This window comes from Gracilinanus agilis, chromosome X (genome assembly GCF_016433145.1).
Source record: "Gracilinanus agilis isolate LMUSP501 chromosome X, AgileGrace, whole genome shotgun sequence".
Classification (NCBI taxonomy): domain Eukaryota; kingdom Metazoa; phylum Chordata; class Mammalia; order Didelphimorphia; family Didelphidae; genus Gracilinanus; species Gracilinanus agilis.
Genome location: NC_058136.1, coordinates 1,976,409 through 1,990,396, shown reverse-complemented (window position 1 = coordinate 1,990,396; position 13,988 = coordinate 1,976,409).

The following is a 13,988-nucleotide window of genomic DNA, read 5'->3' as shown; positions in this document are numbered from 1 at the left end:
CTGTACCATCTAGCTGCCTTACTGTGTGTGTGTGTGTGTGTGTGTGTAAGCAAAGGCATTTAAAAATGGCACATTATTTCAAAAGTATAATTACAAATATGCAGACTTCATTCGCTCACCACATGGGTAGCATCATCCCCCTCTTCTCTTTGCAGTCACCTCTGGGGAGGGGAAGGGAATTGGGTTCCTGGTTTATCTCAGTTGCTGTTGAGCATAGTTCCAGTTTTGAGTCTGTAGCTCCCAGTTACCCTGGCTTCTGAGGACTTCCATGCCAGGATCATCCTGCCTGCAACCCTGGCTCCAAAGTCTCCAGGACTTGGACTACCAGGTCCCGTGGGGGAAAAAGTCAAGAACATACAACACAAGATAGAAATGGCCACCTCCAGGGCCATTTTTTTGGAGCTGGGGGAAAAGAGAGAGAATGGGAAAGATGTGCCTTCTCTTCCCACTGGTTCACTTCATGGTGTCCACACTGGGCACAGTAGATGAGAGATGCTGAAGAGAGTGAAGTTGAAAAAATGGCAGGGAAAAGAGAGCAAACAGCTTGGTTTCACCAGTTTTAAAGGTGCAGGCAGCCAGTAAAAGGTAGCTACCCTGACCCATAGGTAGGGGACACGGTGGGCACCATGTTAGAATGAGGCGTGCTCTAAAGGGCCCTCAAATACATTTCCATGTCTAGAGAAGCCCAGGCTATACGTGCATACGTAGTTGTGTGCACAAGTCTGTCAGAAGGATGGATTGGAAGCTCCTTCAGGGCAGGAACGATTTCATTTTTGTCTTTGTACCCCCAGAGCATAGCCCAGTGTCTGGAATATAGTAGGCACTTAATACATGCTTGTTGATTATTTGATTCTCTGTGGGCACCTGTACTGAATTGTCTACGTTTGGTGTACTTTAGGCTAACGGCTTTTGTCCTGAAGTCCTTTGCCCAGTCACGGGGGTTTATTTTCATTGATCCCAAGGAGCTGGTGTCTGCCAAGAACTGGATCATTCACCATCAGAAAGAAGATGGCTCCTTTCCTGCTATGGGAAGAATATTGAACAAAGACATCCAGGTAAGCACAACAACAATCTCAAGTCAACAAGTCCAATGCACAAGTCCCTGCGATGACCCTCCAGTGTAGGTGGCCAGGTGATATTATCCTCCTCCCGTAATGATAACTGAAGGTCGCAGATGTTAGGTGACTTGCCCAAGGTCCTGAGGTCCCTTCCATCTCTGATAATCAGACTCTGTTCTTGGAAATTGTTATGGCAATCTAAGCCCTTCCTTAGATGTCCCCGAAGTTTGTGGTGCTTTGAGACTCAAATGAGATCCTGGATGTAAAGCGCTTTGAAAATCTTCAAGCGCTATTTAAAAACTAGTTATCCGGGCAGCTGGGTGGCTCAGTGAAAGGAGAGCCAGACCTAGAGATGGGAAGTCCTGGGTTCAAATCTGGCCTCAGACACTTCCTAGCCATGTGACCCTGGGCAAGTCATTTAACCCCCATTGCCTAGCCCTTACTGCTCTTCTGTCTTAGAACAATAGTGCTTCTAAGATGGAAGGTAAGGGTTTAAAAAAAAAAAACTAGTAATCTACTTCATCACCATCATCCTGAAGTCACTAATCCTATAGTCTGGAAGTAGCTTCATTTCTCGAGCCTTATGCTACCCTCCTGCTAGGCTCAAGAAATGTTCGTAGAGGGGCATGCTAGCAAATATTTAACAACCAGGCTGGAGCAATGAGGGATGGGGAGGATAGGTGGACTGCTAAATGCCTACACACTTTTTATTTTAATCTGCATTAAGCTTCCTTAAGTCTAGATAGTCAATTAATAAAATAATACAGAAAAAAAATACAGTGTGTAAAAATTGCCCATTTCTGAGGTCTAAATGCTGACACTGGAAATCTAAGCATTCTTGTGAGCCAGCTAGGGCGGGCTCTAACATCCTCCCCGGTAGTGCATCTTCCTACTAGTCAGGGGAAGCAAGGTGCTTGACCCAGGGCTAAGTAAAGTTTTAGAAAGGGATTGAGAAAGCTGGTTGAGCTCCAGCCAGCCCAATCACCGCAGCAAAGGGCAGAAGAGGGTCATGATCCCAGCACCTACCCAGCAGTCAAAGCGCCCGTCCCTTTCATTCCACTTTGACAGATGGGCAAGGGACCAGTGTTAACCCCAAACTCCAAGACACTCAATCACACGCTCATGCACACATATACCTAAAGACACAGACAAATAGAAGCACACAAAGGCCCACAATCATACAGCTACACAAAAACACATACAGACAGATCCAGCCACAACCAGACTAACAAACACATTCACTAGAGGGCAGGGGCTGGTCTAGCCTGAACCTCGAACACAAGCTGGGCTTAATATATTTTGAATCTTTTTATTGAAGCCCCCTAGCTGCAGAATTGATAGTGAACTAGCCCCAGTCCTTCCTCAGTCACTCCAGGCAAATCCCAATTTTTCTCTGCCTCAGTTTCTGCAATCTGTAAAATGGGAGTAAGAGCACCTACCTCAGAGGGTTGTTGTAAGGATCAAACAAGATGATAATATCTAAATTATATGTCATCTAAAATGCCTATCCTAAAGGGCTATAGAAATGCCAGCTATTGCTGGCAGCTAAATACACTGCCTTGGGCACAGACACACACAGGGTAGGGTAACGGCTGGTTCATTTCTATTGTGTGTTGTTTCTAGGGTGGGATCCATGGGAAGATTTCTCTGACAGCGTATGTGGTGGCTGCTCTGCTGGAGACAGGCATAACTTCCGAGGTAAGAGACAAGAAGCGCCTGCCTGCCTGCCTGGCTCTTGGCGCCAGGGGCACGGGGGAGACAGAGACAGAAGGGAAGAGGCAGGGAAAGAAAAAGACAGCAAGAGACAGAAACAAAAAGACAGAGAAAGATGAGAGAAAGAAAAAGAGAGAGGAGAGAGGGAGAGAGGGAAGGAGGGAGAGAGAGAAAAGAAAAGAACATGTGGGAGTGACTGTTTATAGAGGAGGGATGGGAATGGGGGTGGGAAAAGCAGGAGATAAGCTGCTACTCTTGGATCTACCATCTGGATTCATCCACACTTGGCATGTGTGACTGCAACGTCCCCTTCCAGGCTGCCCAAGTGTGGCAACTTCCTCTTCCTTCCCACAGACATGCAGTGGACTGTGCTGAAGGCATAGGGGCCATAGCCAGGGGATTTACCTAGTCATGGACACCCATGTTGTTAGCTGCTTATGGGTCTGACCATCAGCCAGAGAGCTCCAAGAGAAGAGATCCAGGGGAAAGAAGACCCTTTGCCCCTATTAGGGAAGGGAATCACCATTTCTTTAGCCCGTATTCTGTTCCAAATGCTTTACAAATATCTCATTTTATCCTTGCAATAACCCTGGGGAGTTGGTGGTCTTGGTATATCCCCATTTTAGAGTTGAGGAAACTGAAGCAAACAGAAGCTAAGTGATCTTCCCAGGGCCACACAGCTAGTCAGTATCAGAGATTAGATTTGAACTCAGATCTTCCTGACCCTAGCTCTAACACTGTATCTACTGCACCCCCAAGTGCCCCAAGATCACAGACTTGCTTTGTGCAAATGCTCATGTTCTCTTTTGACAAGGGAAGTTTAGTGAATCCACATTATTTTGAGAGCATATAGAGAATGGTGAAACAGGGATACAGAGTATAGTCACAAGGCCTAGGTTCAAATCCTGGTTGTGTTTCAGGCAACTGGTGGTACAATGGATGGAGCGCTGGACCTGGAGGTAGGAAGGGCTGACTTCAAATCTGGCCTCAGACACTTCCTAGCTGTGTGACCCTGGGCAAGACATTTAATCTCTCTACCTCAGTTCCTTCAACTATAAAATGGGAATATGAATAGCACTTCCCACAGTGGTTATAAAAATCAAATGAGGGAGCAGCTAAGTGTCTCAGTATGTAGAGAGTCCTGGAGTCAGGAGGACCTGGATTCAAATCTGGCTTCAGACACATCTTAGCTATGCAACCCTGGGCAAGTCACTCAACCCCCATTGCCAACCCCTTACCACTCTTCTGCCTTGGAACCAACACACAGTATTGATTCTGAGACAGAAGATAAGGGGTTAAAAAAAAGATCAAATGAGATAAAAAGGACTTTGTAAATCTTGTGCTACATAAAGGTTTACTATTATTATAAATACTGGTGATTATTATCCCCAGTGTTTTCTTAGACGGTCCCTTTTCTTCTTGGGGCTTTGTTTTGATTCAACTAGAAAATCTCTTGTCTCTGCTTTGGCTCAGAGGCTTCTGAGCCAGCTCAGCCTCTCTTAGATTCTCTGGGATGTGGTTGAGAAGTAAACAGCAGTGTCAGTGAAAAAAGTCAGGAGACTCCAACTCAAGACCCTATTTCTGTCATAAGCTGTGAGGCAATGAGCAAGTCACTTCATCTCCCTGTGCCTTTGCTTCCTCATCTGTAAAGCAGGGGCTTGGACTAGATAACCTAGAATCACTCATTCTCTGCTCCTCTGATTGATCGATCCTATAATCCTCAGTTTCTTCACCTCTGAAATGAGGATAAATCCGTGCACCACTTGCCTATCTTGGGAAGTTTCTGGAGAAAGGAGGTCCCAGGTTCAAATCTGGCCTCAGACACTTCCTAGCTGTGTGACCCTGGACAAGTCACCTAACCCTTACCGCTCTTCTGCCGTGGAACTGATACTTATATCAATTCTAAGACAGACAGTACAGGTTTTTTTTATAATGTATATATTTGTTTGCTCATTGTCTCCCTATGAGGTTGTAAGTTCCTTGGGAGCAGGGATTGTCTTTTACCTCTATTTGTATCCCCAGGGCTTAGCACAATGCCTGGCACATAGTAGATGTGGTTAATAAATGTTGATTGATTGACAGAGGTAAGAGATGAAGTTGTGAGAGTGGTTACGGTCATCTTGGGAACCGAGAGGGTTGGGGGAGGAGGGGGAAGAAGATTAAATCATCTCTACAATTAGGAGGTGGAAAAAAGGAGCTAGAGAAGGAGACAGGAATGGTAAGATGAGACATCAGTACTCTGGTGTCATGAAAATCAAAGAGAGAGAGAGTTTCAGGGAAAAAATAGCATTCAGTAGCATCTTGTGCTGCAAAGTCAGAATAAAATCCTTGAAGGAATGGGTCAGAGTTCTGACCTAGTGGGTCAGTTTTTATGATCTTTGCCCTTTTAGAGTCTTAAGGGAAGCATGTTGAGGAAGAGATTTCACTGTTTTTCCATTTGTGAATGTCTGAAGTGGGAGCACGTGTGTATGCACTGTTTTCCTCCAACATGGTATCTCCAGTGGACATGTTGCGTTTAAAAGTTGTAGTAATGGAAATAATTTTGTTCAACAACCCCCTGATCCATAATATTAAGCAAGGCATTAAAACAGGGAGATGTGTGCTCACTAGAGGTGTTTGCTCCTGGCATGGAGCCCATCCAGGGTTTAGTCCAGATGGAAGAGGGATGCCCCACAGACAGTGAGGTCCTCCAGATGCTACAGTGTGGGAATGACCTTGTGCTAATTTTATCAAGCCCCAGAACATTGAAGAGCCTTGGATGTGTTATGAATAAGTGTATTGAAGACTCTCCTAAATGAGAGGGCAAGACTTGGAGCCAGGATTTTGGAGTCACTCAAAAGGGTTTGTGCTAAGTAGCCACACAGAAAATAATAAATGGAAGAAGAATGCCTATTGTCCAGACTAATGTGCAGCCGGATGGATGACCCCTAAGCTGTTCTATCAGTTATCTTAGACAGATGGCCCAGAAGTGAGGAGGAGGAGGAGGAGAGATAGTGGGATTGCCTTGGGGAAATCTTATAGAGCTTCAAATGACCCCAAAATTATCCTGTCACAAAAGCCCTTCTTTTGAACATCGGCATTCTTCTGGAAGTGCTGGACAGCTGGGAACCACAGAGCACCACTATCTCTAAAGTCACCCAGAGGGCAGCCTACATGCTACACAGGGGTCTGTGCCATGTCAGGAGACCCAAAGAAAGTCTCCAGCACTCTAGGTGGACCCCCAGGACAAGAGTGGATCAGACAGTGAACGGACCCACTACAGTCAGCACCACTGGAGAGTGTATCCATGTCAAAGAAATCATTGCTCAGAGGAAGCTTCCAAGTATACAGCACCTCGTCTAAGTGTCTGTGCATCTAGCTAGCCTTTCTATAGCACTCAAAGATCTACATCTTTATAGATGGTATTTCATTTGATCCTTTTAACCACCCTGGGAGAGTTATTATACTCATTTTGCAGATGAGGAAACTGAGGCAAAAAGAGATCAGGTCAGCACTTGAGGTCACCACTTGGATAATAAATATCTGAGGCAAGATTTGAACTCATCTTCTTAACTCCAAATCTAATGCTGCCTGAATATGTGGATAGGAATAATGGGTTTACATTAAAAGCTCAGGTTACATCATTTGTATCGTTAAAGAGAGATGAGTTTGGAAGAGATAAGGTCCCTTCCAACTCAGAGATACTCTGATTCAAGGCTCCCCGGGGAAATAAGGGAGTTTAACCATCTCAAACTACAACATACATTCAAGAATGATCCCATGATCCTTTGAACCCATTGTGTGGACTTTGAAAATAACAGGCCTCTGCAGCCCTAGATGGAAATACCCAAGATTCGTTGCATTTTGATTTTTAAAAATAAATGGTCTCCTGATGTCTACCTTGCTCCTTTGACCACCAGCTCATACAACAGACTGTGTCAGAGACTCTAAAGATCCAGATGGACCAGAATCTAAAAAGATCAATTTATCAATTTGTTTTGATAATAAATCAAATTCATTGAAAAAAAAAACAAAGCAAAAAAAATTTTTGTTTTTTTAAAAACGCTTCCCTTTTGTCTTAGAATCCATACTATATATTGATTTCAAGGCAGAAGAGTGGCAATGGTTATGTGACACACTATGTAAGGGCAGATTTGAACCCAGAACTTCTCCTGGCTCTCAATCCACCGAGCTGCCCACTGTAAGACTTCTGAAGAGAAGCACCCGACCTCCTGAGACAGTCACACTGAAGTATGTGCGCTAATAGCTTTGCTGTGCTTTCTGAGACCCCCAGAGAGCAAGTGCGACACCATTGCCGGCATAGAGGATAGCAAAACATCCACTCTTTATGTGTGTAGACGGAGGGTAACGCCAGCTCCCCCTACCCTCCACTTATTGCATGTGGAGTTCAGGATTCAGTTTGGGTGTCATCTTTCAGGAAGGACATAGACCAGCCCGAGCGGGTCCAGAGGAGGCTGACCTGCCTCTGTGGGGTGAAAGGCCTTGAGACTGTGTAATACGAGCATCTCTGGAGGATGTTTGGCCCCGAGAAGACTCGGTGAGCTCATGATCACTTGTGTAAATATCTGAAGAGTTTTCGTGTGGAGGAGGGACTTGACCTACCGCCCGGAGCTCCTGAGAGCACAATCAGGATTGCTGGGGGAAGGGAAGGGACGAGAGCAGATTTTGACTTGGTACGAGGAAGAGAGAGCTCCTTTGGCTGAGCCATCCCAAGACAGATCGAGCTAGCTGCCTTTGAAGTGCCGGTGATGAAGGAAGACCTTCGGGCCAAGGTTCTGGGCTGTGGGTTCAGAATATCCCAGGGCAGATTGAGGCACTGGTCAGAAGGGTGAGCCTGGGTGTCTTCTGAGGCGCCGCACCCCTCTGAGATCCTGGGATGCTGGGAGAAGAGGGCAGGCATGGGGAGAGTGCTGGACCCCGCAGGGGCTGCCTTGCCTGGCCCCGTGGCCTCGTTCAGAGCATCCGATGGGTGCGTCGGGCAGTGCGGGCTCTTCCTCAGCAGCCTAGCCTCTTCCACATTTATGAGGAATCAGGCAACATTTCCTATTTCACTGCACAGAACTCAGTGTAGTTTCTTTTCTTTCCAAGCCTCCAGGGCTAAATAGGCCCCTTGTCTTATGCTGGGTTCATGACACTGCTGGGAGCACCTGGGTACAAAGCGGGGCTCAGGTTCCAAAAGGGGAGAGCCTGCTCCGGAGGCCCCCATTTCTAGAGCGGCATGGCTCCTTACTGGCAAGCCTGCTCTCTCTGTGAGCAAGCCAAGGGGGAAGAGCAAAGGTCATACCCCAGAGGAATGAAAAAAAAAACAAATGACATCAAGTAGAATTACATTGTTTCTATAAATGATCAGAACTGCGTTCCTGAGTGGCGAGGTCACCGCAGATCATTATAACATGATTGCAGGACTGCAATCACCCCTTTCACCCCCCACCTCCCCATCCCACCCAGCAACCTCCGGACCTTATTATTCTCTGGTGTCTGCTTTGCCCTCCTTTGTGTCAGAAATGGCACTGGAAACAATAACAGACAATAAGGCATCGAGAGTCCAAAGAAGAAATTCTGACAGTGCGTGCGAACATAAGGCTGAGGAGACGGGAGAAGGCACGACAGCAAGAGATGTAAGAAATGTGTCAGGAAACCCATCAAAGCTTGCTTGGGACTCAGAGCCAGGAGGCACCGAGATGCCACATCTTCTCCCTGATGCCATTTAGCCTGAAAAAGAAAAAAACTCAGGGGGGCTCCATCATCTCCAAGTGTGCAAAGGGTGGGTGCATGCAGGGGGCTAGTCTTTGCTTGCCTCCAGAGGGCAGAACTAGGAGCAAACAGTCTATCACTGGATATGGCAAAGAGGTGAATGGAAGGAGAAACAATCAGAACTGCCCAAAGGCAACCTGTGCAGAGATGATGGTTGCCCTTTCCTTGGAGCTCTTCGAGCCAGGACTGGATGGCCATTTGTTGGGCGTGTTGGAGAAGGGATTCTTTCTGGAGTAGGGGTTGCTCTAGTGGGCTTTTGCAAGTCCCTTCTCATTTTGACTCAGGGCAAGGAAGAGAGAACTCTTTTAGCCAAGCAGCCCACAAACGGATTGAGCTACCTGCCTTTGGAGGTCGTTCCATGAGTCTGTCATTCCTCCTACATAGTAACTGCATGATCATGAATAAGTTGCCTCCCCTCATTGAGACTGTTTCTTTATCCATAAACTAGGACTGAGGACCAACTTTGGAGTTAGAAAAATGAGTCCATGCCCTGCCTGTGACACAGAGTAGCTATTTGGCTATGGGGTCTATTAAGGAGTTATTCATTACTATTATTGTTGTTAGGAAGTTACCCCTAATGCTCTGGTCGGCTCTTTAAGACTTTAAGTGAGAGGGGCTGCTGTTCTGTATTCTTCATGGGTTCCCACATGAAGGATATCACTGGTCTAGAATAACAATAAAAGAAAATGGACTTCATAATCTTGGCACTCTCTACCTTTCAGAGTCCTAAAGAAAGTACTCAGGAAGCCTTAAAGCTCTGTGTAAATGTGAGTTGTTATTATTATGATTTTTATCTCCCTCTTGATTTAGGAAGAAAAAGCAGCTATTACCAAAGCAAAACATTTTTTGGAGTCTAACCTGTACTCGGCAGAAGACCCATATAGCAGTGCCCTCACTGCATACTGCCTTACTCTCCTACATAGTCCAGTTGCCCCTGCTGTGCTTCGGAAGCTGAACAGCCTGGCCATCATGCAAGGTAATCTGGGCAGGTGACCTTAGTGGACCACAAGTAACCCCCCTCACCCTGGCCTTAATGGATGTGTAGAACCTTCTAGTCTTGTTAGAACTGGAGAGCCTTTGACAGCAGAGTCTGTCCCTTTGTTCTGTAAATGAAGGTACCTTAAACCCCAGAGGAGGAAGGACTAGACTAAGTCCTGAAGGCACTGTGATATGGTCAGATGGTAGCACTTTCCAGAGGATAGCCAGCACATCATGGTGGAAGGATCCCATCTGGAATCAAAGGACCTGAGCTTGAATTTTGGTTCTGCTACTTTCCTGGGCAAGCCACTTCCCCAATCTGAACCTTAGTTTCCTCATCTGTCAGATGGCTAGAATGAAGCTTCTGAAAAGTACCTGACAGGGCTGTTGTGATCCTTAAAAATAAAATAAGCATAGGGAAAAGTGCTTACTAAACCCTATGGTGTTTTTTGGTCTAGATCTGTAATTTCATCACTTTGGGGAACTCCAGATATGCCAACTCCTTCCATTTATGTAGATGACAAATCTTCTGTAACTTATCATCTTAAATTATTGCCTAGGACCTTAAAAGGTTAAGTGGCTTGCCCATTGTCCCACATACTAGAAACAAGAGTTGAATCCAGATTTTCAAGACTCTGAGGCCTGTCCCTTACCCACTATGTCATGCCATTTTTCAAACCCAACTTTAAAACCTAAAAATCTAGAAAAATACCAGTAATTATTCATGGGGAGGAAGAAGCCTTAGAATTGTCTTCTTGTTTCCAAGTTATATTTTCCAAACAACTAGCTCTGAATTGAGAGTAATGCATATAAAAGCAAACTGCTAAGAATAATGATTCCATGATAAACTGCTTGATTTCTCTAAGAACCAGAAAGACTTCCATGAACTGATGCAAAGTGAAAGAAGCAGAACCAAGAGAACATTATACACAGTAACAACCATATTGTGGGATAATCAAATGTCTTTGCTACTTAAAGCAATACAATGATCCAGGACAATTCTGAGGGACTTATGAGAAAGAATGCTATCCACATCTAGAGAAAGAACTGTGGGAGTAGAAATCCAGAAGAAAACATATGATTTCTCACTTGTTTATATGGGTATAGGATTTTGGGGTTTTGGTTTTGAAAGATTACTCTATTACAAAAATGAATGATATGGAAATACAATTTGAGTGATAATATATACACAACCCAGTGAAATTGCTTGTCAACTCTAGAAGGGAGATAACATGAATCATATAACCATGGAAATTTTTTTAAAAGAAAAAGAAAAAAAAGAATGATTCCACAAGAACTTTACAACTCTGCTCTATTTGGGGCTCATGCCAAGTTTTCTCCTTAATAGAAGGAACTAATAATGAGGCCTTTTGGTTCAGTCACTAAGCCTCCTAGGACAAGAGCCAAAATATACCCAGTTTGTACCAAATTATAATCAAATCAACAAATCTATATTGAGTGAAGGTCCTTTGCTGACTACAGCAGAGGAGACAAGGCCTGCTCCATGATGGTGACTCATATCCATATTACTCTATGAAGTGTGGGATGACCCATGTCTTTTTAATTCAGGACATACTAAAAGGATACAAATAGGAACAAACTTGGTTTAATGCTCAGCACTACAATAATTTTTCAGTGAATTTTCAGTGAAGTTGCTCCGAAAAGGCTCAAGTGAAAACTCAGCCCAGTTTCAGTGTTAGCATCACAAAGAGGGCCCAATGTGGGGACAGCATTTGTAGATCCAAGGAGCACCCCCCAACCTCTCTCCTTGGCTGGGACTGCTTGGAGCTCACCTCTGTCAATAGGGACAAGCACAGTTTCTCCATTGGCATTTGAGACAACTCCCATGAGGCTGCTAGAATAGAACCTTAAAAGGGGGAAGCTAGGTGGCTCAGCCAGGCCTAGAGATGGGAGGGCCTGGGTTCAAATCTGGCCTCAGACACTTCCTAGCTGCGTGACCCTGGGCAAGTCACTTCACTCCCATTGCCTAGCCCTTACCGCTCTTCTGCCTTGGAACTAATACACAATATTGATTCTAAAACAGAAGATAAGGGTTAAAAGGAAAAAAATAGAAGAACCTTAAAGGAGGGAGAGAGAAGACAAAGCAGACTTGATTGCAATGGATCAGTACAACTGTGGAGCTCGGTTTTCCTCAGGACCTGTGCTTATGGATCCACCATGTCTCTCATGCCATATGCATTCCCAGGGGAATCTTATGTTCCCAACAGTTCTGCCAAATTTCTCAAGGCCTGGAGCACAGAAAAGAAGGGGATGTAACTGATAAATGTGTTTTATAAGGTCACTGAAGACATGTTAATTTTCTTCTGGCCAATAAATTCCTATAAAACCTCTCCAAAACCATACTGCCTCTTAATAAAGTGGTCTGGATGGGAGTCAGATTATAGGAGACCGAAAAAGTTTTGGGATGGTCATGAAGTGATGTCAGCCAGTGTAGACTTGACAGGATGATTGATTATTGGAGTAAGAGAGAAGATGACTCTGAAGTTATAGACCTGGGTATCAATCAGGGAAGATGGCAATGTTCTTACCAGAAATTCACAGAAATAGGGAAGTGGAGAGAATGGGAAGGTTTGGGGTGTCAATGATGAGTTCTGTTTTAGATATGGAAGGTTAAAGACAACAATGGGCCATTCAGGTGGATGTTCTTGGCAAGCACCTTCTGAGTCTTTCCTTCTTCCCTACGAGATATTTGTTAGTTTGCAGGAACATGAGAGGAGAATGTGAAACAGTGACCCAAATATGCTAAAATGACTCCGAATAGGGATGATTGTAAGGTCCTACATTTGACTTCAAAAAAAATAAACTGTAGAAGTGTAGGATGAGGAAGGAAGAAGATGAACAGAAAACCTCCCTACGACATTAGCCACCTCGCCTCTACCCAAAGACCTCAAAAAATAAGCTATTCAGCTGTCCCTCTTGCCTGCTTTGAAATGTAGGACAGGTAGCTAAATTCGAAGGGCAGCTAGATGACCCACCAGACCTGGAGTCAGGAAGACTACTCATCTTCCTGAGTTCAAATCTGGCCTCGGGCACTTAATAATTGCATGACCCTAAACAAGTCACTTAACCCTATTTGCCCCAGTTACCTCATCTACTGTGCTAGAGAAGGAAATGGCAAACCACTCGAGTATTTGGCCCCAGATAGGGTCACAAAGAGTTTGACACAGCTAAAATGATTGAACAACAACAAAAAAGATGAAAAAGCCACGAATGTGTTGGTGCTCCATGCAAAGCTTTGGGGATATGCAAAGAACTAAATATTATATGTTTATAAAGTTTTACTAATAATAAGCTAACATGAAAAACTAGAGTAAAAAGGTACTAACTAACTTCAGCCATGCTTGTGAGGGAAAGAGGAAGAGGGTGGAACTACAGAACTTATAAAACAATAACGTGACCACGCAAATGTGGAGGCGCAGGAGAGATTAAAGGGAATTTGGGGAAATACTAAGGGACTTGGTGGGGGGTGAAGTCCAAGGTTCAAAATCTCCATTTATACAGATACAAGTACACCATGGAAGGCATCTGTGAGGTGGTGGGATGGCAGAGGCAGACAGCTGGAAGTATCATCTAGGGCTGGGTAGAGTCCAGCCAAGCAGGTGTTCAATTGTTCACCAATCAGGACAATACCTTCTTAGCACAAGAGTTGTGCGCTTGACTGGATTGCCAGACTGGGCAGTCTGGTCTGGAGGTGTTGTTCCAAGTGGGGATAAGAAGTGAAGCAGAAAGCCCTGGAGATGGTGATTCTAGAGCTCTGGTACCCTGGCTACCTTTTATCTGCTTCTTTAACATCATTGCTTTATCATTCCAGATGGATTCACCCACTGGAGCTTGACGGGAACCCTTGTTACTGATGAGGACACATTTATGGGGTTTAATGATGGACTTTCTCAATCAGGTACTATCTAGTATTCCCCGCTGTCTTTTGTGCCTGTCTCCATAGCTTAGACAATAGTGTGCATTTTTATCATTGATTCTTTATCCTAAATCACTCAGAATCTCTACATTTGTGTAGAGGAGTTTTGCCAGGAAACTTCTGCTTGGGATGGGATTCCCTCCTCTAGTTAGTGGCTCCCTCTCTTTCAGTAATTTCAGCCGAAGTGGAGATGACAGCCTATGCCTTATTGACCTACACGCTCCTGGGTGATGTGGCATCAGCATTGCCAGTGGTTAAGTGGCTGTCCCAGCAGAGGAATGCGCTGGGGGGGTTCTCTTCCACCCAGGTGAGTCCATGTTCGGAATGATAAAAATGGCTCCTCTTTGCATAGAGAGTTACGGTTTTCCAACTGTAACTGCGTCATCTTAGACAGGACCCATAACCTCACCGAGTCGTGGGAGCTCCAGGAGACTCCCAGCTCCTTTCATCAGCATTATCTTGACTATTATATACCATGATGTTTTTCATCACTTTCATCAGCATTATCTTGGCAATTATTATATACCATGTTGTTTTTTCTGTATGTG